Raw genomic sequence first — 22,720 nt, forward strand, 5'->3', positions numbered from 1 at the left:
TCGCCATTTTCTATTTTTCTTTTTCACCATGACCATATTGGCGACCCATTGGGGGTATTTTGACTCCCTGGCAGAGCCATTTTTTGATAAATTTTTGACCTCCTCGCGTACTGCATCATTTATCGTGGAATTAAACTTAGCCTAACATGCCTCATCGGGGGTGGAATGGGTCGACGTTCAACTTGTGTGTAGCGATTTCCTTCGGGATGCATGGCATATCTGCATGGCTAAAAGCAAATAAGTACGTGTTAGTAAAGAATTGACAAAATTTACCTAGTTCTTGAAGCTTGCAGCTGAAGTAAGCTTTCTTGCTGTGGTTATTTCCATCTAGTTGAAGGGGGTCGAGGTCTTCTATGGTCGATTCTGCGGCTTATACCATATCAGGGAGTCTGATGACGTCCTCCCTTTCATCATAGCTCAACCTTGGACCTGTTAATTTCTATGCTTATTTTGCTTTACCCTTCATTTGTTGAGTGACCGTACAATCCAGGGCGATGCTGTAGCATTCCCGAGATGTGCGTTGTTCTCCTCGTATGCTGAATATTCCCCAGGGACTTAGAAATTTGATGACTTGTTACAAGATGGAGGGGATAGCTCTCATGGCGTTTATCCATAGTCGCCCAATTATGGCATTGTATGCCGTATCCTGAGGGTCCATGATATGGAATGTGGTTTCCAGAGTGACGCCGCTGGCCAGGACAAGGAGTGTAATTTCTCCAGATGTTCGTTCAACTACATTGTTAAAACCTGTTAGTTGTAGACATGTGATTTTTGACCCTCCCCAAAAATTTTCATATTTTAGCATGTAAATATTTAGTTTAAGCTTAATATAGTTATTTCAACTAATTTTGAACCTTTTACATCATTTTATCACAAAATTGAAAAATGCAAAAATAGTTTTTGTTTCTTTTACCTTTTAACAAACAGGTCAATGACATTTATTTATTTCTTATGTTGATTATAAGATTTTTTTTAAAAAAATTTCCTTGCCAAAGATTAATGAATATCTTTAGTTACTAGTTTTAATCTAGGTACCCTTTATTTATTTACTTTTTTCAAAAGAAAACTAAAAAAAAGGGCCAATCGAAAGGTCCGCATAGCCAATTTCTCCTTATCCTCTCTAGCAAATTCACGTGACTAACCTTACTTGAATATCTCTCCAATCATATTTTATCACATTGCATTCATTAATTACTCACATATATTTTTCATACATATTATATTTAATGGGTACCAAAAGAAAATGGGGCAGGGATCTGACCCGATAGACACATAGATATATATATATCATACAATTTCCTTAGAAAACCTAGACCTATATACAAATAACCATGGGCACCGTTTTCAACAGAGGACCCTCCCCCCACTGATCTGTATCCTTCTGAAAACAAAGCAGCCATTTTCATGGATTTTGGCTGAGCAAAAACAAAGCGGCCATCTCACAAACAACCACCCTCAACTTTCCGTTTTCCACCCAAAGACCATCCCCATTCTTCGTCTTCTCAGCGCCTAAAGACATTAGCCGCAAAACAGAACAATAATGACCCTGCCCTTCATCTTCTTCGGCGCTAAAGCACAAATAGAGACTCCATGTACGAAGCTCTTAAAAGCTCAATAAAAAGCTCAGTGAAAAGCATTTAAAAGCATCACAAACCCATCGTAAGAAAAGCTCAATGAAATGCAGCTGCAAATCTCTGGCCAAACAATCACAAACCCATCGTAAGAAAAGCATCACTGTCAGCCACATATAATCAACACAAACCTCCACCAAAATCCAGCCCCATAACTCCACCACGTATTCGAGTCTTGCCGACGAGCTTTCCGTTAGTAGATCCGAGGTGCTGATTCGAGGTCCGTTGTTGAATTCTGTCGCGGTTCGGCTCGTTGTTGAGTTTCACAATAATAAAAGTCAGATCCTTCATTTGAGGTCTACCCTTCATCTTTGTTTCTTCTATGCTTTTGTGAACGATGATTCCATGTTAGATTTAAGTTTGCTTTTAATGCTTGAACATGTTTTTCACGCCTGAAGGGCTATCTTATCTTATTGTACTCGTTAATTTAATATTTTTGAGTATGGTAAATGGTTTAAGTTAATACAATAGGATTTTCGTTTATTTTAACTAGATACATAAATATATGAATGAGTTATTTAGTAGTGGCGTGAGTTTTTGAAAAAAAATATAAGTTTGAGTACTTGGAATTTTGGGTGGGATTGGGAATAAAAAAAGGTATAAAATAAATAAGTTTTCATGTCAGCGGGAGGATAATTTCAATCATACTTCAATTTGGAATATAATTCTTTGAGTTATTGATTCATGCCTACGACGTGCTTAGATTGTTAGGAATAGCTTTCCTTTTAATAAAACTGAGGCGTGCCATTCATACAATTGAATCACATAATCTATGGCCCTCATATTAATTATCTTAACTCGTGTATAAAATGCCTTGAACGTTCGTAGTTTGCTTTAGGCACGTTTATGTAAATAAATTGTCATAGCTACGGGTACGGTTCCCGTGACGTAGTTGTGATTGCCTAATTTCTAAATCCGGGGGTACATTTATGTTACCCGGTTATAATTTAATCTTGTTAATAAAATGAACATATTGTCGATCGTGGGTACGACTCTCGTGACATGATTTGCAACGAGTAATTAAATAATTAGCTGTATGACAATTGGATTATTAAAAGCGGTTTAGAAGGAATAAAAATGCACATAGGTTTCAAAGGTGTTTTAAAATCAAATAAATAGGCCAATAATAACAGTTGAGCGACCGTGCTAGAACCACAGAACTCGGGAATGCCTAACACCTTCTCCCGGATTAACAGAATTCCTTACCTGAATTTCTGTGTTTCGCGGACTATAAAATAGAGTCAATCTTTCCTAGATTCGGGATTTGAACCGGTGACTTGGGACACCATAAATTATCCCAAGTGGCGACTCTGATTTTATATAAAAATAATTCCGTTTCGATTGTTACTTAAATTGGAAAAAACTCCAAGATGCCCCTTCCTCGGGGTGGTAAAAAGGAGGTGTGACATTAGTATGATACAACACGACACTATCTTATCCTCGACTTTCATTTGTGCAAGTACCCGAGGGTGGATAATGCACGCGCCGCTCCCATCGTCTACCATAATGCATCTCACATCTGTATCTAAAATTCGTAAAGTGAGAACAAGGGCATCATAGTAAAGGAAAACCAAACAGTAGGTATCTATCTGACTTATCAAAGATGGTACTTTCTTCGAGTTCGTCATACCGTTCGTGAGTGATCGACAGTTTGAGCTTATGGGTTGTGGTGAACTTTACACGTTTGATAGTAGCATTGTCGCCGCCACCGATGTTCATTTGGATGGTGCGGGTTCGTGAGGGCGGTTTCGGTGGTCCTTGATGTTGTTCGCATCCTATGGAAAATTTGGCACTTCCCCGGTTGCTCAGCAATTCCTTAAGGTGTCCTTGTCGAAGCATGTTTATGACCTCCTATTTTAGGGCGATGCAGTCCTCAGTTTTGTGCCCTCGTTCTTGGTGGAACTTGCAAAGGGTGTCTGACTTTCTGGTGCGTGGATCTGACCTCATTTTTTGTGGCCATTACCTTTGATCCGAGTTTCTCCAATGCGTAGACCATTTCTGAAGGTGACACACATAAATTGTGAGCGGATAACAAAGGGGGCATACCTCCCTCATTCTGGTAAGTCCCTGTCCTTGGTCTAGGTGGGCGCTCTTCGCAGTGGGAAGGGGGTACAATGGCGCTTCTGACATATGGTATATTTCATTTCCGATTGGGTTGTGGAGCTACGAGGTCCCTTCTGGCATCGTTTCTTTAATCTTTTATGGACTCTGCTTGTATCGAGGTCAATCGGTAAGTCGGCCTATTGAGGTCGTCCTCATCTACTCTAACCTCGGCACAATAGGCATTGTGTATTTTATCCCAAGTAGTTGGGAGATACTTAATAAGCCGACTTAACAACTTTCCTGTCGCCCTTGAACCATTTCTGCTTAGCCCGTTCTGGAAAGCTGCGATGGCCATTCCTTTCGATACATTTGGTAAGTTCATTCTTACTCGGTTGAATCGGGCAAGGAAGTCCCTCAATCCTTCTCTCAGTGATTATTTGATAGCAAATATATCGTTCACTCTTGCCTCTGTCTTTTTGGCCCCGACGTGGGCCATTACGAACTTATCAGCCATCGCTTCGAATGTTTCAATGGAACGCATGGGCAGCTGAGAATACCATGTTAATGCTCCTCCAGTGAGGGTCTCGTCGAATTTTTTCATCAAAATGGAGGTTACTTGTTCCTTGGCGGGGTCGTTGCCTTTCACGGCGGTGACATAGTGAGTTACATGATCTTCGGGATTGGTCGTACCATCATATATTTTTAGGTAGGTCGGCATTTTGAAGGTCTTCGGTATGGCATGCGGGGCGGCTTCATCACTGTATGGTTGATCGACAAACCGACCAACATCTCTCTTTGGCAAGAGCTTTGGGGAACTCGATATTTTATCAACCCTTCTTGGTGTTCTCTCATTTGGTCCCGAAGCACTTTGTTCTCGTTCTCCATTTCCGCCATCTTTTTCAAAATGGATGTGAGGGTGTCGTCACCAACACTATTAATAGTGTTATGAGTAATACCTATCATTGGAGGAGGGAACGGGCCACGTTGCTCGACCGTTATTCATGAAGTGCAAGTCCTTGCATTTTCTATAACTGTATCTTGAGCGGGCTTGTGGAGGATGCTGGTTAGCATGTCAGTTAGCCAAGACTCGAGGAGGTTTTTTACTGTTGGTGGCGCCTCTTCCATCCGGACATGGAAGCTCATTTACCGCGAGACGTTGCGATACTACCTTGAGAATGAGGTGGCGTGCCTCGCCTGGGAGAGGCATTAGGCGTTATATCCTCACCTTCTATTTCAGAAACCTCATTGATTGTGTTCAAGAGGTTGGTTGTGAGGTCCCTATTACCCTCTTTCTTTCTTCTCCATTACCTGCCATATCGGATCTGTGCGTATAAGGAAAAGGAATTTTGTTCTTTTTTTTTTGTTAGCAATCCATGCTAGTTGTAGATCTAGAGGAAACTAAATATTTAACTAGAAAATCCTCACAGACGGCACCAAATTTTTTGACCAAAAAATATAAACTTTCAGTTAAACTATTAAATTTTATGTAATGAAGGGTTAAACTTAGTTAATAATAATATCTCTAGATATAGAACATGACAGTTTAGATGATATTGGATAAAATCGGTGAGAGATTGAAAATCAAACACATTTAATACTCCAAAAGATATGGATAACAATGGGGGAATAATTAATAATAAATGGCATTTACGTAAATAGGGGGAACGATTCACCCAATAATGAATGAAATGGATGATTGTTCCTTCTGACAATGATGAATGACAAACAAATTTTCAAATATTCAAACTATTCTCGGATCTGATGGAAAGGTATGGGATAATGTGTGTAAGAATATTGTAAAAGGTAAAGCTTGTATCTTTGCTAGAGAGAGAGAATCTTCTTCTGAAAAGTGTTCTTATCAAGTCAATGTTACATGCCTTCCCCAATTATCTCTTTTTCTATGAGACATGTCCCTAAAAAACCCTAATAGTACAAGTGCAGAGAATATTCAATAGAATATTCTCTTTAATATCTGATTACAAAAACTAGTCGTTATTGTTCTGTCCTTGGTGCTCGACCTCGATCGTTGTTGACAGCCCGGCCACGAATCCCACTGCTTCCTGGTCGACCTCGACTGCATCTTTTTCTTAATGTCGCTTTACACTAAATTCCCTTAAGGCAGATTTTGGCCTATACATATACAAGTTTAATCATTGCATAATCACCTCATTAAAATAGATAGTTTTATAGAAATCATAAGATTGTCGCCAAATGAGAACAAATTTATGCACTTCTATTTTTGCGGAAACAAACTTTTGCAAGTAGTCCCTCAAGTGAAATATGGTGAAGGGGATTTTCATTACACTTTAAGGAGACGCTTGGCAGGTAGGATAAGAGATAACAATTTTGGGATAAAATGCAATATTATTTTATCTCGAATTTGCTTATTGGCATTAATTAGTCCCATGAATTATTTTATACTAAAATAATGTAACTATCCCATATAAAAAGTGGGACAACTATATGGGATAACTAATAACCAAACTGTTTGACCAAAAAAGTGTTACCTTCCGATTAAAATAATTATACTTGTTTATTGAAGGATTAAACTTAGTTAACAATAATTTTCCCAGATGCAAACTCCGAAGAAGTGATTAACGTGTAGACAGATATGGAAAAGAATTAATAATAACAATCAATGAATATCCAAAGAAAGTGAGAAATAATAAAGGAGTGACTAGCAATAAATAACAACAAATAACATTTAAGTAAATAAGATTAATTTTTCACCCAACAATGCATGAGCTAGATGAGTGTTCCCCCTAACAATGATGAGTGACAGATAAATCATAGAATATTCAGACTATTCTCAAATCTGATGAAAAAGTATGGAATAATGTAAGCAAGAATGTTGATGAAAAGGTAAATTTTCCTAAGAGGAAGGCTGCTTCTCCTTTGGAATCTGTTCCTATTGTGGTTGCAGCTAAGTCAGCTCGAGAATCTCCTTGTGTTCCTACGTCAACTGCGGCCAGGTCCACTCGGTTGTCGACCCCATCTGATGCTGCCTCTGCATCGGTTTCTTCTCCACCTGCGGGTACTTATCGTCTTGTAGACAAATAAGGGGAGTCATCGCTGGGCAGCGAGGATTTGGTTCCCCGTAAAAGAAGGCCGATGGAAGGTAGCGATAGGGTTACCCGAGCTATAGGTTTAACCATGGTGATTACGTCATACGTGAGACAACGACCATAGTGCTTGAGGATGATGTCGAGTTGTCATTTGAGATTCCGCCCTTGGTTGAGGCCGTAGAGGGTGTGCCTTTTCCTGATGCCACGACAGAAATCGAGACACCGTCTGCGAGGGTTTCTACTGCGAGGGTTTCTGATACTTTACGGCAAGATGAGCCAACTACCTCGCGACCAGCTGATGGTCCTTCTTCTCCAGTCAACGTGATAGGTAAAGGCGTTGCTAAGGATGGGCATAAGACGGGTTGTGATCTTGACACCAAGGAGATGAGGATGATGGGGGAAGGGTTTACCCGGCTTGAAGAGAGACTAGAAAGGCCACGCGGACCATTGCGATCTCCATGGATCGAGATTTGTTGGTGAATACGGAGAACGTGGTTCCTTCACTAGGTCCCCTCTTCTGAAGTGGAGGGTAAAACCCTTGAAAAATTGGATGATTCTACCCTATCAAGGAGCATAGTCGTCCTTGCTCTTAGAGTAAGCGTTTTGTCTTTTGTTTCTCAAGTTCAACATTTTTGTGCTCCGTTCTTACTTTTTGTTTTCTTCTTTCTATATTTTTATGTAGACTGTGGTTTTGGAAATTAAGAGTGCCCAGAGAGAGGAGAAGCGTAAGGCCCTTTTCTGAAGATGGAGAAAAAATACCGTAAGTACTGTGGCAAGCACCACGAGATTTGTAGGCGGTTAACAACAATTTTAGGCTCTTCAAAACGAATTGAAGGAGAAAGATGACGAGCTGATGAGGGTCATCAAAAAATGCAGCATTCTTGAGGGAACGTTGAGAACCAAAGAAGAAGAGCTCAAGGTCAGCAAGGTCTTGGAAGCTCAATGCGGCAATCTCCAACCCCAGGTGGTCTCACTGCGTGCCGAGCTTGAAGAATGTCAATTAAAATTGAATGCTTTAATCAGCAAGGTCGCTAAAAAGGCAGAAGATCATGAAAAGGCGGAGTTAGCTCGATTGGGGGCTATAAGGAAGGCGAAGGCTTTGGAGATCATGGTCCGTGTTCTGCGTTCCGAGAGGGAAAACGCCTTGGAGATGGTGAGGCTCAAGGAGAAGCGGCTTAATGAAAGGATTGGCAAATTGGCAAAAGAGGCTTCTGGATTTTTTGATCGAGTCACCGTTCTTGAAGCCGAGAAAGCCCAATTATTAGTTCGGTCATCGTTTTCTCGTGGGTCTGGTTTTCCTAATGTTCCCCGAGATATATATGAGGAGTGGATTCATGCCGAGGCCCAGCTAGATATATTAAGAGACCTAATGAGTGTGGGAACTATTTCAGAGGTCGTCTTCGAGGATGCTCGTGTTAAGTCATGTAGGGCTCGGGTTGCTTGTGGCTACGATCCCGCTATACCGAAGGCCGGTGATGATGAGGAGGATGTGAGTGTGGATCAGATTGAAGAGGATGCCTAGTATGAGGATGAGTAACCTGATGGCGATAGTGAGGGCGAAGGGGCAGATGAAGATGGCTTAGGTGATCAAGTTGATGATGCTGATAGGCTAGGCAACGATTATTAGTTTTTTCTTTCTTTTTTTTTGTTTAGCCGCAGACTTGTGCATTTTTTTTGTGGGCATCTTTTCGAGTCTTTGTAAAAAAATATTCTAAGTATGAAATACTAGTTGTGTTACTCGTACCTGATTCTTTTTTCTTCTATTCAAGCTTGTATGTTTGTTGATTTTGTTGCTTGGTTGCCTTAGTCGTAATAACTTAGCTCAAGTGGGTTGAACGAGGTTGAAACAAAACCTTGGTTTGATCATGGCTGAGGGTCAGTGGATGTTAGTTTGAATGTGGTCGAATGTATTGTATGTTTATCTATGGCTGAGGCCCGATTACTTGTTGATTCGAACAAGATCGAGTATAACCAATGCTTAATTAGGGCCGTGGGCCGACTAGGTGTTGATTCGAATGAGGTCGAGTACAACCAACACTTAATTAGGGTCGTGGGCCGATTAGTTGTTGATTTGAACTAGGTCGAATATAACCTGTACTTAGTTGTGGTTGTGGGCCGATTAGGTGTTAATTCGAACTAGGTCAAATATAACCTATACTTAGTTGTGGCCATAGGCCTATTAGGTGTTGATTCAAACTAGGTCGAATATAACCTATACTTAGTTGTGGCCGTGGGCCAATTAGGTATCGATTCAAATGAGGTCGAATATAACCTATATTTAGTTATGGCCGTGGGCCGATTAGGTATGCCTTTTGGTGCGTCATTTGTCGGTGTTGTGAACTTTTATGCGACATTGCCTTGGTTATACATTTGGAGCAATAGAAATGAACTTCGTGTATTTGTTCTTTGTTCATACACTTGGAGAAAATTACATATTTAGGAGAAATTTACATATTTTTCAGGCGTTTGCTGGCGTTCCAGTCCTAGTTCCAATCTATTTGGTCCCTTCATTAGTTGAGCTGGAGAAGTCGAGCAATTAACTAGCCATCCTGTGCATCCGTCTGTCCGCACTTCAACCTAAAGTGTCCTCTTCATCGCCTCGTTAAAAACCTCCTTGAGAAAACCCAATTGGAACAAAACCCAAGCGAAGGAAAAAAAAGTATGATTTGGAGGATGCTTTTTTTAAGAAGTTGAAGTACTTGAGGTGGGTGATATTCTAGTTGTTCGGTATTAATTTTCCTTCCATTGTTTCTAGTTGGAATGACCCTTTGTTTGTTGTTGCTGTGATTTTGTATGGGCCATCCCAATTTGTTCCCAGTTTACCTTCCCGTGGGTCTTTGCTTGCTTGTGTTTTATCTTTGAGCACGTAGTCCCCGACTTTAAGTGACCTGATCTTTGCCTTTGTGGTGGTGATGACAAGTATGATTTTAGGTCCTTTAGGGCTTGAACGCACTCTGAAGTCCATTGGAGGCCGTTATCTTTCTTGAGCATGCTGAAGAATTTGTGACACCTATCCGATGATCGCGAGATGAATCTTGAAAGAGCGGCGACGCGGCCAGTCAATCTCTGAACATGTTTTCTGGTGGTCAAGTGCTCTGGTATCCCTTCGATGGCTTTGATAATATCAGGTTTGACCTTGATACCTCGCTGTGATACTAGGAAACCTAAGAATTTTCCTGAGGCCACGCCAAATGCACATTTTTTCGGGTTCAGTTTCATTCTGTATTGTCTGAGTATGTCGAAGGTCTCTCTTAGTTGGACGATGTGATCTTCCTTTCTTTTGGACTTGACTAGCATGTCGTCTATGTAAACCTCCATCGTTTTACCGAGTTGGTCTTTGAACATCTTTGTTACTAACCTTTGGTATGTTGCCCCTACGTTTTTCAGTCCGAATGGAATGACTCTATAGCAGTACATCCCCTGATGGGTAATGAAAGTTGTTTTCTCCCGATCTTCTTCTTCCATGAGGATCTGATTATAGCCCAAGTAAGCGTCCAAGAAGCTTAGTAGTTCGTGCCCGGCCATGGCGTCGATGAGTTGGTCGATATGAGGTAATGGAAATGAATCCTTGGGGCATGCTTTATTCGAATTTGTAAAGTCTACGTGCATTAGCCACTTCCCATTTTTCTTTTTCACCATGACCATATTGGCCACCCATTGGGGATATTTTGACTCCCTAACAGAGCCATTTTCCAATAACTTTTCAACCTCTTCGTGTACTGCATCATTTATTATGGGGTACGCCTAACCTACCTCACTGGGGGTGGAATGGGTCGACGTTCAACTTTTGCGTGGAGATTTCCTTCGGGATACCTGGTATGTTTGCATGGCTAAAAGCAAACAAGTCTGCATTATCAGTTAAGAATTGACGAAATTTACCTAGTTCATGAAGCTTGCAGCTGATGTAAGCTTTCTTGCTGTGGTCGTTGCTGTCTAATTGAATGGGGTCGAGGTCCTCAATGGTCGATTTTACTGCTTCTACCACATCGGGGTCTCTGATGATGTCCTCGCTTTCACTATATATCGACCTCAACTCTGTTGATTGTTATGCCTTTTTTCCTTTGCCCTTTGCTTGTTCAGCAACCGTACAATCTAGGGTGATGCGGTAACATTCGCGAGATGTACGTTGTTCCCCTCATATGATAAATATTCCCCATGTAATTGGGAATTTGATGACTTGGTACAAGCAAAAGAGGGTGACTCTCATGGCGTGTATCCATAGCCGCCCTATTATGGCATTGTATGTTGTGTCCTGGTCCATGATATGGAATATGGTTTCCAAAGTGATGCCACCAGTCAGGACGAGGAGTGTGATTTCTCTGGATCAATGTTCGCTCAACTGCATCGTTAAAACCCGTTAGTGTGATGCAACGTGGCACTATCTTATCCTAGAGTTTCATTTGTGTAAGTACTCGAGGGTGGATAATGCACGCATCGCTCCCATCGTCTACCATATTGCGTCTCACATCGGTATCTAGAATTCATAAAGTGATAACAAGGGCATCATAGTGAGGGAAAACCAAATCATCGGTATCTGACTTATCGAAGATGATACTCTCTTCGAGCTTGTCATATCGTTTGTGGGTGATCGACCGTTTGAGCTTGTGGGTTGTGTTAAACTTCATGCTATTGATAGAAGCATCGTCGTTGCCGTCGATGATCATGTTGACAGTGCGAGTTGGCGAGGGCGGTTTTGGTGGTCCTTGATGTTATTCGCGTTCTCTAGTGAAGTTGGTCCTTCCCCGATCTCTCAACAACTTTTTGAGGTGTCCCTGACGTAGCATGTTTATGACCTCCTGTCTTAGGGCGATACAATCCTCGATTTTGTGCCCTCGCTCTTGGTGGAACTCACAAAGGGCGTCCGATTTTCTGGTATTCGGGTCTGACATCATCCTTTGTGGCCATTTCACCTTAGATCCGAGCTTCTCCAAGGCGTAGACTATTTCTGTAGGTGACATACAAAAATTGTGAGCGGATAATAGGGGACATACCTCTTTCGTTCTTGTGAGTCCCAGCTCTTGGTCAAGGTAGGACCTCTTCATGGCGTTTTGAGAATGCAATAGCAGTTCTGACATATGATAAATTTCGTTCCCTGTTGGGTCGCGGAGCTACGAGGTCCCTCCTGATATTATTTCTTCGATATTTTCTGGATTCGACTTGTATCGAGGTCAGTCGATGAGTTGGCCCATTGAGGTCGTCCTCGTCTGCGTGGACCTCGGCATAATATGCATTGTGTATTTCATCCCAAGTAGTTGAGGGGTGCTTCATAAGCCGACATAATAACTTTCTTATCGCCCTTGAACCATTTATGCTCAACCCATTCTAGAAAGCTGCGATGGCCATTCCTTCCGATACATTTGGTAAGGTCATTCTTACTCGGTTGAATCAGGCGAGGAAGTCCCTCAATCGTTCTCCCGACAACTGTTTGATAGCGAATATGTCATTCACTCTCGCCTCTGCCTTTTTGGCCCCAGCATGGGCCATTACGAACTTGTCGTCCATTTCTTCGAATGTTCCAATGGAGCATGCGGGCAGCTCCGAATTGTTCTCTATTTGGCAAGAGCTTTAGGGCACCTGACATCTTATCGACCCTTTCTTGATATTCTCTCATTTGGTCCCGAAGTGTTTTGTTCTCATTCTCCATTCCCTCCATCTTTTTCAAAATGGCTGTGAGGGTGTCGTCATCTGCATATTAACGATTTTATGAGCAATACCTGTCATTGGAGGAGGGAATGGGTCATACTGCTCACTCTCTAGTGGTATGACACACGTCCTTGCGTTTTCTGCAATCGTATCATGTGTGGGCTTGTGGAGGATGCTGGATAGCGTGTCAATTAGCCAAGCTTCGGGGAGTTTTTTTTACTGTTGGTGGCATCTCTTTCACTACAGAAGTGGAAGCTCATTTACCAAGAGATATTGTGATGCTGTAATGAGGAGGTGATCCGCCTCGCCTGGGGGGTGTATTGGGCGTTATATCCTTGCCCTCTGCTTTAGAAATCTCATTGATGGTGTTCAAGAGGTTGAGGTCGCCCATTATCCTCGTTCTTTCTTCTCTGTTACCTACCATATCAGATCTGTGTATACAAGGAAAGGGGATCTTGTTTTTTTTTTACGTTAGTAGTCCATGTTAGCTATAGATCTAGAGAAAACTAAAAAATTAACTAAGAAATCCTCACAGACGGTACCAAATTGTTTGACCAAAAAGTATTAACTTCCGAATTAAATAATTATACTTGTTTATTGACGGATTAAACTTAGTTAACAATAATTTCCACAGATACAAACTCCGAAGAAGTGGTTAACGCGTAGACAAATATGGCAGAGAATTAATAATAATAATCAATGAATATCCAAATAGATGTGAGAATAAATGAAGGAGTAACTAGCTATAAATAACAACAAATGATTATTAAGTATTAAATAAGAGAAATGTTTCACCCAATAATGAATAAGCTAGATGAGTGTTCCCTTTAATAATGATGAGTGACAGATAAATCCTAGAATGTTTGGATAATTCTCGAATCTGATGGAAAAGTATGGAATAATATAAGCAAGAATGTTGGTGAAAAGGTAAAGTTTGTATCCTTGCTAGAGAGAGAATCTTCCTCTAAAAAAGTGTTCTTATCAATTGAATATTACATGCCATTTTCATTGACCTTTTGTTTCTATTTATATGGGAATACCCCAATAAACCCTAATAGTAAATATGTAGAGAATATTCACTGAAATATTTTCTTCAATATCCTATTCTAATAAACTAGCCGTTACAGCTCTTTTGCGATGCTCGACCTCGAAAATTGTATGCATCCCGACCAAGAGCCTTGTTATTTCCTGATCGACCTCGGCTGACTCTTTCCGTGAGGTTACTTTGCACTAAATGCTGAAACAGATTTCGACATATACACAAACAACCACTAAAAATCAATGGTATGACTAAATAAGGATTTAGTCCTTGCATCAAAATGTGTCGTTAAGTGTTAATGAAACTAAGAAAAATATGAGGTATATCTTGTTCAAATATCAGCATCGACAAAAAACATTATGTGATTTCTTTCTATTTACCGAAATCTTGATGCTTATTCGATACATGTGCTAGTGGAAAATAGTTGTTACACCCCGCAATATTACATCGATATTACATCCTCAATATTAAATTACAATAATGTTATGTCATGCAGTATTATATTACGATGATGTTATGCCTTGCAATATTACATTACGATGATGTTACGCTTCGCAGTATTAAATTATGACGATGTTGCACCCTGTAGTATTGTACATTAAATTTATCGTAAGGCAATGGACATCAGTCCAAGGAAAAGATTATTTGGAAATTATGAGCATTATGCTATTTCAAATAAGTTATAAGTAAATTCGTGAAGGTGAGAGGATAAGCAAGTCAAAGAAAATGAATTTTCGTCCAAGTTTGGCATGTTGGGATAAAATACGGCCCGAGCTAAAATACCCGATATTTATGGACTAGTACCATATAAAGTACCACATGGCCATGATAGTAAGGTATATAAGGTATGTGAAAAGTAAGTAATATTTTAAGTAAGTGGAGATAATTCTTAATTATTTGGATATTTGGTTAATTGTGGATTTTTGGTAGAAGATTAACCATGTAATTAAGGAAATATGTGGATAAAGTTTGGATAACTTTAAATCCACCCAACGTGGCAGTGAGCCAATTCTTGGACAATGACTCATTAGTCATTTGGTATATGTGTCACATTAAGGAGTATGAAGTGACAAACTAATGAGAAAGTTTACACATTCATTTCATTTCAAAACATTTTCCATATTAAAGGTTACCGTCAGAAGTGTGGGTGGAGGGAAACGTTAGCATTCTTAAAGATTTAACTATCAACCATTTATGATCCTTTCTACCAAATGGATTCCAAAAGTGAAAGTCAAAATCAAGAGTTAAAATACTTAGTTTTGGAGGAATTTTCTTTTCGTTCTGTGAATGTCCAAAACCTTACATTATAACAATTTTTTGCCACATATCTTTCTTGTATCGCCTTGTTGCTTATAATTTGTTCCAACGTGTTATGCTAATTCAAAAAAAAGCCCGGTACAATCTTTCTCAAGAATATTATACGAATTTTTCCTTACTTCAATCCGTTGTTATGTGTTTCTGCAAAAGAGAATTGGTTCATGTATGTTAAGGATATTCCTTCTTTCTCTTGGCATGATCCATACGATACAAACGAAATGAGCAAATGCACAACTTCCACAAATGACTCTATTCATAGAAGTATTAGAAATGCCTACGTTCTTAAATTCCCATGTGTCCTATTATTTTATCTTCTGTTCATAGGTCTCCGAAAAATACGTAAGTTGAAAAAGTTTACTTCATGATATTACTCAAAGACATAATGGTCTTATGATATTCCGAAAGATTTTATTAACGTACTTCTCATCTCATCCATTATATTGACCCATGATCAGATGATGTTATATACACGTATATATATATGGGATATGGGAAAAAGTTACGGCGTTATGTACGCACCACCACCTGATCAGCTTGTATATGTTGATGATTTTGCCCACAGTGGCCGAGATGATATGATGGAATGCCCTCAGAGGCTGATGATGTTATATAACATGTACCTATGCACAACATGATATTCATATGCATATGCATGACACTATAAGTATTTCATGATTTACAAAGTTTTCCAGACTTACAGGTTAAGTTATTTACTCTATATTTCTTCCATGTCTGTTATGTACTTATTTATGTGCCTTACATACTCGGTACATTATTCGTGCTGACATCCCTTTTACCTGAAGATGTTATGTTTCATGCCTGCAGGTCCCGACAGACAGGTCTAGAGTCCTCCAAGTAGGCTATCAGCTCAGCGGAAGATGTTGGTGCGCTCAATTTGCTTCGGAGTTGTTTGTTTGGTTAGTATGATTTAGACGTGTACTGTTTGGTATGGCAGGGCTCTGTCCCGAACTTTATGAAAATTATGTATTTTTAGAGGCTTGTAGACAGACGTTATGTACGTAAAAAATTGTATGGCCTTGTCGGCTTATGTTCAGTATACAGGTCGTTATTTTGGCCTTATAGGCCCGTATGTCTTATGTATAAATTGGTATCACATGTTGTATTCTTAACTCGCAGCAGCCTTCCGGCTCAGTTATCTATGATAGAATAAAATGAAAAGATACGTTATGTTGGTATTCGGTTGGGTAAGGTATCAGGTTCCCATCGCGGCCCATTGGTTTGGGTAGTGACAAAAGTGGTATCAGAGCAGTTCTGTCCTAGGGAGTCTACAAGCCGTGTCTAGTAGAGTCTTGTTTATGGGTATGTCGTGCACCACACTTATAAGCAGGAAGCTATAGGGCATTTAGGACTATCACTCTTTCTTCTTACTCTAGATCGTGTGGTAGAGCTCGGTTGTAAGAACTCAATTTCCTAAATTATATCTTATTCATAATACGACGATGCCTACATCTAGAAAGATGTTTGGTAAGGAATTGAATGTGGCTGTGGGAGAATTGAGTCAGAGAAACTCGATTTTGCATCATGCTTATGATGTATGTAAGGTCTCCAATAGAACATGAGGACACTAAGACGTGCAAGCTTCTTGATAAGGATCTCTAAGGCAAGAATGTCTATGTACTCTTACAGTAAGAAATAAGAGAATCGGAAGGTAGATACAAGTTTCAACAAATAGAAGAAGCAAGGTGAAGAAGGGTACGAGGTACCTAATTAGTAGAGATGAACATTACCTATAATACAGGAAGAGAGATATAAGCATTTTGAGTTACCTTCAATAGTAACAAAGGTATGTATAATTGGCCACACCGATCTAAGTTAGGCTATGTGGGAGCTAACAAATATGGTTAAAGAGAAGGACATAATATCACGATCTGGCTGGGGTTAGAGTGATCCAAAATGGTAAGCGAATTGTTTGTGTTAGTTGACATTTTCAAAGGATATTGCAAATGTGCCAATAGATCTCCTTGTGAGACACCTAGATGGTGCACACTAAAATAGTATAGCTAGATATGAGTACTATAAAGATAGGAACTGAAAATCTTGAAGGGATAAATATTACCTTAGTATGGCTCCCGTCCCTAGTAGAGGGAGAATGTCAGGCAGCCCGAAGATCCAGTAGATGGAGCAAGGGAAGGTAAAACGCGAAAGAATGTCTTGTTAAAGTTTTCAGGATAAAGTGATAAATAGAAATATTAGCAGGGAAGTACGAAGAGGGATAATGAAGCACTATGAGTAAGATGTGATACATGAAGGGCAACAGTAGAGTGTTACAAAATCTATAGTCAAATGAAGAAAAACAAAGACGAGAGGTGACAGGCCTTGAGACATCAAAAGAATATAGGCCATAAGGTCATATCCTCATTTCGAGAAATAAGCTCGTGACTCCAATGTGACTAACAGAAGGAAAAGTTAGACCTAGAGTAATAGAAATCAGTATGGACTGGTGAACAAGGTAAACTAAACATGAATTAAGGAATGAGTGATTTGATGATGGTTGGCATCATGAGAATTTCATATTGCGTTCCAGCCATAATAGAATGGACAACAGAAGAAGATTCATAAGAAATTCAGAGAAAGGTCATTCAGGAAGACGTTTCCCTAAAGCAAGCGATGTGAGCAAAGTTAAGCTTAAGGTACTGTATATGCCAGTTGCGCTAAGTTTCACCATCGCGAGTAAGGGAATTTGTTATCCTTGGTACAGAAGGATTGTCGTAAGGCGAGTAAGGATCATTAATATTGTGAAACGACGCCAAAGATGAAGAGGTAAAACATCTATAGGTAGATCCTCGTGGCCTCAGCTCTTAGTATTCCCCTAAGGGGGGAATATGGAGTAATGTGGCATTAAATCGGAATTAAGTGGTTCTAGTGACTATGGAATGGTAAAGGAAGAATGCGATAAAAAAATGAAAAAGGAATGAGCTGGCACTTATCAAAAATCCTATAGATACACTACGATTCCGGAATATTGTGCAAGAACAACATCAAGGAGAGGAAGTAAAGGTTCATGCCTGAGATGTTATTTTAAAAAAAGGAGTCAGTGCGAGACGTAAGTTAAGATAAAGGAAATAACCCAAGAAATATTACGCGGAATATTGATATAAGAATGGGCCAATGAGTAATTAAGACGTAAGTTAAGACAAAGGAAATAACCCAAGAAAGATTACGCGGAATATTGATATAAGAATGGGCCAATGAGTAATTAGTAATTGAGCAGGAAGAGCCCGGTTATGGCTAAACAAGAGGTTACAGACGAGTCAACAGATTGTATAAAATAAACATAGTAAACCCCAACATGGAAAATTCAGCCTCGCAGTAATGTCATTATAATACTAGAGATATATTCAAATAAGAGTCGGGGTAGTTAAAGGTACTGCATGAGTGTTACGAAAATCAAAGAGAGTGCCACTGGGAAGACAGTCAAAATATCAGTTTAGAAGCAACCCTACAAGCACAAGGGCGTGGAGGTAAGTAACTACGGATAAGTATAGGCAAGGAAGGACATTAGAAGGTCTGTCGAGTATACAATGTAATAGGCTCACAGCTTTACAAGAGTCAGAGGGTCTTCCCTAAGTACTATGACGAAAGACTAGCTGAGGAAACAAGGAAGAAGGCTTTAACCTAAGCACAACGACCTAAAGAGGAAATGGTCGTGCGACAACAGTCTCCAAACAACATTGTATGCACTCCCTAAGAAAGTGGCATCTACCATGGCTAATGAACAGGGAGTAAAAATAAGATGTAATATTCAAGATCATATGAGTTGTATGGAATTTTAATATGTGTGGGCACTAAGACAAGCTAAGTATGGACACAACAAGGGGCAAAAGGACCAAGAAAAGTAATAGCTTACATTTAAAGAAAGCTAAGATTGAAAGAAAGGAATTATTCGATTAATGATCCAGAGTTGGTTACGTTATGAACTCACTTAAGGGGTCGGCGTTTTATACATACAGCATATACAGCCGTAGAAGATTCTGGTATATATTAAAAGAAAGAATTGAGTCCAGGTTATAGACGAATGATTAAACTGTTAAAGGATTGTATCATGGATATCCCTCAGCGCCCACAAAAGGCTAAAGTAATAATTAATGCCAGGAGCCGCAGATCGGAAGATAGCTTAAGCCTACATAAAGGCTGATCAGAAAGTAGGGGAATCTAAAGAGTTACATCGACTAAGTAAAACAGGAGTGGACCAAGAGAATTATAAACCTCAGGATCACTCTTAAATAGCAAAGGTATAAGAAAGGTAGTATAGTAGCCATATTTAATAATGGCTCTACAATGAAGCCCACTGAAGACTACCAGCCTCATAAGAATTCAGTATGGAGCTCCCACTGGATTGAATAGGCACCAGAGGTGCAAGTATTATAATAAAGCTTTAAATGGTGGATGTGATTTATACCTATGTGGGAGGGAGGTTATGAAAGAAATAGAAGAATGTGAGGTGATATTTTAAGTAAGGTAAAAGTAAACAACGTATGAAATACTCAAGTATAAAAGAATGAGAGTGGTCCATACTTCAGGTAAAAAACTAGAAACGTTGGGATTCAGTATCCAGAAATGATAGTAGCGTCGTCAGTGGCATACCTTCCAGCCTATGGTTTCCAAGTACCGAAAGGTCTAATTAGAAAGTGAAAGAAAAGTTAGAGATGATGTGATGTCTCAATGTTCCAGAAAAGCATAAGGAAACCAGTCGCAAGCTAAAGTATGATAGAACGACAAGGTTTTAGAAAGAAAAGAGTAAGGATAAGAAGAATGTAAGGGAGAGGATGACAAAAATGGATAAGTCACCGGGGTTGATCCCATAAAAACAAGGGAGCTGATGGCTCCTTAAGTTATAGAAAGCTCAGTATAGCCAGAATAAACTCAAAGGAGTCTAAGACTAGTAGCATTTAAAAGAGATGGAATGTTGCCCTGAGTAGAATAAGGGCGTGATTGTGATAGATAAAGGATGATGTTTGGGCTTTCGATTGAGTAATGACTCGAATAGGATTTCATGAATCGTAAGGGACTAAAAACCCATATAGGGTGAGTCAGATTGAGATGCGAGCCCTAACGGTGGTGTTACATAAGAGATCAAGTTATTAGTGGTAAGTGATGAATCAACAATAAATGGATAAAAGTTCACCAATATGAGATGAGATTAGACCATCAGTCTTAAGGATAAGCAACAAGAGTAACCTAGAGTTGGTTGCAGACCTCAGTAACGATAAATCGAAGTAAGAACTATGGTATAGTATGACCTATGTAGATACAGTAAAGTCATACGAATGGATGACCAGGTCTATGAAATAAGATAGAGCCATATTCGCAAGTTCTACAAAGTACCGAGCGAAGAACTTCAGTACACCTATAGATGCCCCGAATGGCATCCTATTAAGCCTTGTATATGTTTACAAAGTAAGGCCTAGAGATGGCTAAAAGCCGTAAGAAAAAGGAGAGAAGAGTTGCATAGGCACACTGACAAGGTCAGTATCGTAGAGGTTGCATGGTAGGAGGTAGCAACAGTTATGAGATTGGAAGGAATTCGATCACAAGTCATGGCGTGGGAAAGAGGTCTATAGGGGGGAATGCCCCGGCCTTTGGATTTATTCACATAACAACTGCCTAAATGGCAAGAAGAGTATTAAGGTATTCCCAAGAGCTATAAGTTATGGAAATGATACGAACATCAATCAACATTCGAGGACGAATGTTCCAAAGGAGGGAATGATGTTACGCCCTGCAATATTACGTCGATATTACGTCCCGCAGTATTATATTACGATGATGTTACATCCTGCAGTATTATATTATGATGATGTTATACCTTGCAGTATTACATTACGATGATGATATACTTAGCAGTATTAAATTATGACGATGTTGCACCTTGTAGTATTGTACGTTGAATTTGTCGTAAGGTAATGGACATCAGTCCAAGGAAAAGATTATTTGGAAATTATGAGCATTATGCTATTTCAAACAAGTGATAAATAAATTCGTGAAAGTGAGAGGAGAAGCAAGTCAAAGAAAATAAATTTTTGTCCAAGTTTGGCATGTTGGGATAAAATACGGCCCGAGCTAAAATACCCGATATTTATGGACTAGTACCATAGAAGGTACCACATGGCCATGATAGTAAGGTGTATAAGGTACGTGAAAAGTGAGTAATATTTTAAGTAAGTGGATATAATTCTTAATTATGTGGATATTTGGTTAATTGTGGATTTTTGGTGGAAGATTAACCATGTAATTAAGGAAATAGGTGGATAAAGTTTGAATAACTTTAAATCTACCCAACGTGGCAGTGAGCCAATTCTTGGACAATGACTCATTAGTCATTTGGTATATGTGTCACATTGAGGAGTATGAAGTGGTAAACTAATGAGAAAGTTTACACATTCATTTCATTTCAAAACATTTTCCATATTAAAGGTTACCATCAGAAGTGTGGGGTGGAGGGAAATGTTAGCATTCTTAAAGACTTAACTATCAACCATTTATGATCCCTTCTACCAAATGGATTCCAAAAGTGAAAGTCAAAATCAAAAGTTAAAATACTCAGTTTTGGAGGAATTTCCTTTTCGTTCTATGAATGTCTAGAACCTTACATTATAACATTTTTTTGCCGCATCTCTTTCTTGTATCGCCTTTGTTGCTTATAATTTGTTCCAACGTGTTGTGCTAATTCAAAAAAAAAGTCCGATACAATATTTCTCAAGAATATTATACGGACTTTTCCTTACTTCAATCTGTCGTTATGTGTTTCCGCAAAAGAGAATCGGTTCAGGTATGTTAAGGCTATCCCTTCTTTCTTTTGGTATAATCCATACGATACAAACGAAATGAGCAAATACACAACTTCCACAAATGACTCTATTCATAGAATTATTAGAAATACCTACGTTTTTGAATTCTCATGTGTCCTATTATTTTATCCTCTGTTCATGGGTCTCATAAAAATACGTAAGTTGAAAAAGTTTACTTCATGATATTACTCAAAAGACATAATGGTCTTATGACATTCCGAAAGATTTTATTAACGTACTTCTCATGCATTGCATTCATGTACATTGACACATGACCAAATGACGTTATATACGCGTATATATATGTATATTATATGTATGTAGGATATGGAAAAGGTTACGGCATTATATACGCACCACCACCTGATCAGCTGGTATACGTTGATGATTTTGCCCACACTGGCCGAGATGATATGATGGGATGCCCTCAGAGGCTGATGATGTTATGAAACATGTACCTATGCACGACATGACATTCATACGCATATGTATGACACTATAAGTATTTCATGATTTATAATGTTTTTCAGACTTACAACTTGAATTATTTACTCTATATTTCTTTTATATCTGTTATGTACTTATTTATGTGTCTTACACACTCAGTACATTATTCATACTGACATCCCTTTTGCCTGGGGACGCTGCGTTTCATGTCGGCAGGTCCCGATAGATAGGTCGAGAGCCCTCCAAGTAGGCTATCATCTCAGCGGAAGATGTTGGTGCGCTCCATTTGTTTCGGGGTTGTTTGTTTGGTTAGTATGATTTAGACGTGTACTGTTTAGTATGGCAGGGCTCTATCCCTACCTGTATGAAAATTATGTATTCTTAGAGGCTTGTAGACAGATGTCATGTACGTAAAAGATTGTATGGCCTTGTCGGTCTATGTTCAGTATACAGGTGGTTATTTTGGCCTTATAGGCCCATATGTCTTATGTATAAATTGGTATCACATATTGTATTCTACTTAACTCACGGCAGCCTTCCGCTCAGTTATCGATGATAGTATGAAATGAAAAGATACGTTATGTTGGTACTCGGTTGGGTAAGGTATAGGGTGCCCGTCGCAGCCCATCGGTTTGGGTCGTGGCAATAGCAAATATCAATGAGTAGTAGAAGTGTCAAAAGTAACTTGCGTTGAGATGGACTATGTCAAGTTGAGCTAAAATGTGG

At 39.4% G+C, this 22,720-nt stretch overlaps 2 long non-coding RNA genes across 2 annotated transcripts; both read left to right on the forward strand.

The window, feature by feature from the left end:
• Positions 1 to 1,255: 1,255 nt before the first annotated feature.
• Positions 1,256 to 15,828, forward strand: LOC142172843 (uncharacterized). The gene is made up of 2 exons (XR_012701807.1): positions 1,256 to 1,927; positions 15,564 to 15,828. It is a non-coding gene; the product is annotated as an uncharacterized LOC142172843 (long non-coding RNA).
• A 5,345-nt stretch (positions 15,829 to 21,173) lies between these two features.
• On the forward strand, positions 21,174 to 22,519 carry LOC142172844 (uncharacterized). The gene is made up of 3 exons (XR_012701808.1): positions 21,174 to 21,528; positions 21,872 to 22,035; positions 22,211 to 22,519. It is a non-coding gene; the product is annotated as an uncharacterized LOC142172844 (long non-coding RNA).
• Positions 22,520 to 22,720: the final 201 nt, after the last annotated feature.

This window comes from Nicotiana tabacum, chromosome 18 (assembly GCF_000715075.1).
Source record: "Nicotiana tabacum cultivar K326 chromosome 18, ASM71507v2, whole genome shotgun sequence".
Lineage (NCBI taxonomy): Eukaryota > Viridiplantae > Streptophyta > Magnoliopsida > Solanales > Solanaceae > Nicotiana > Nicotiana tabacum.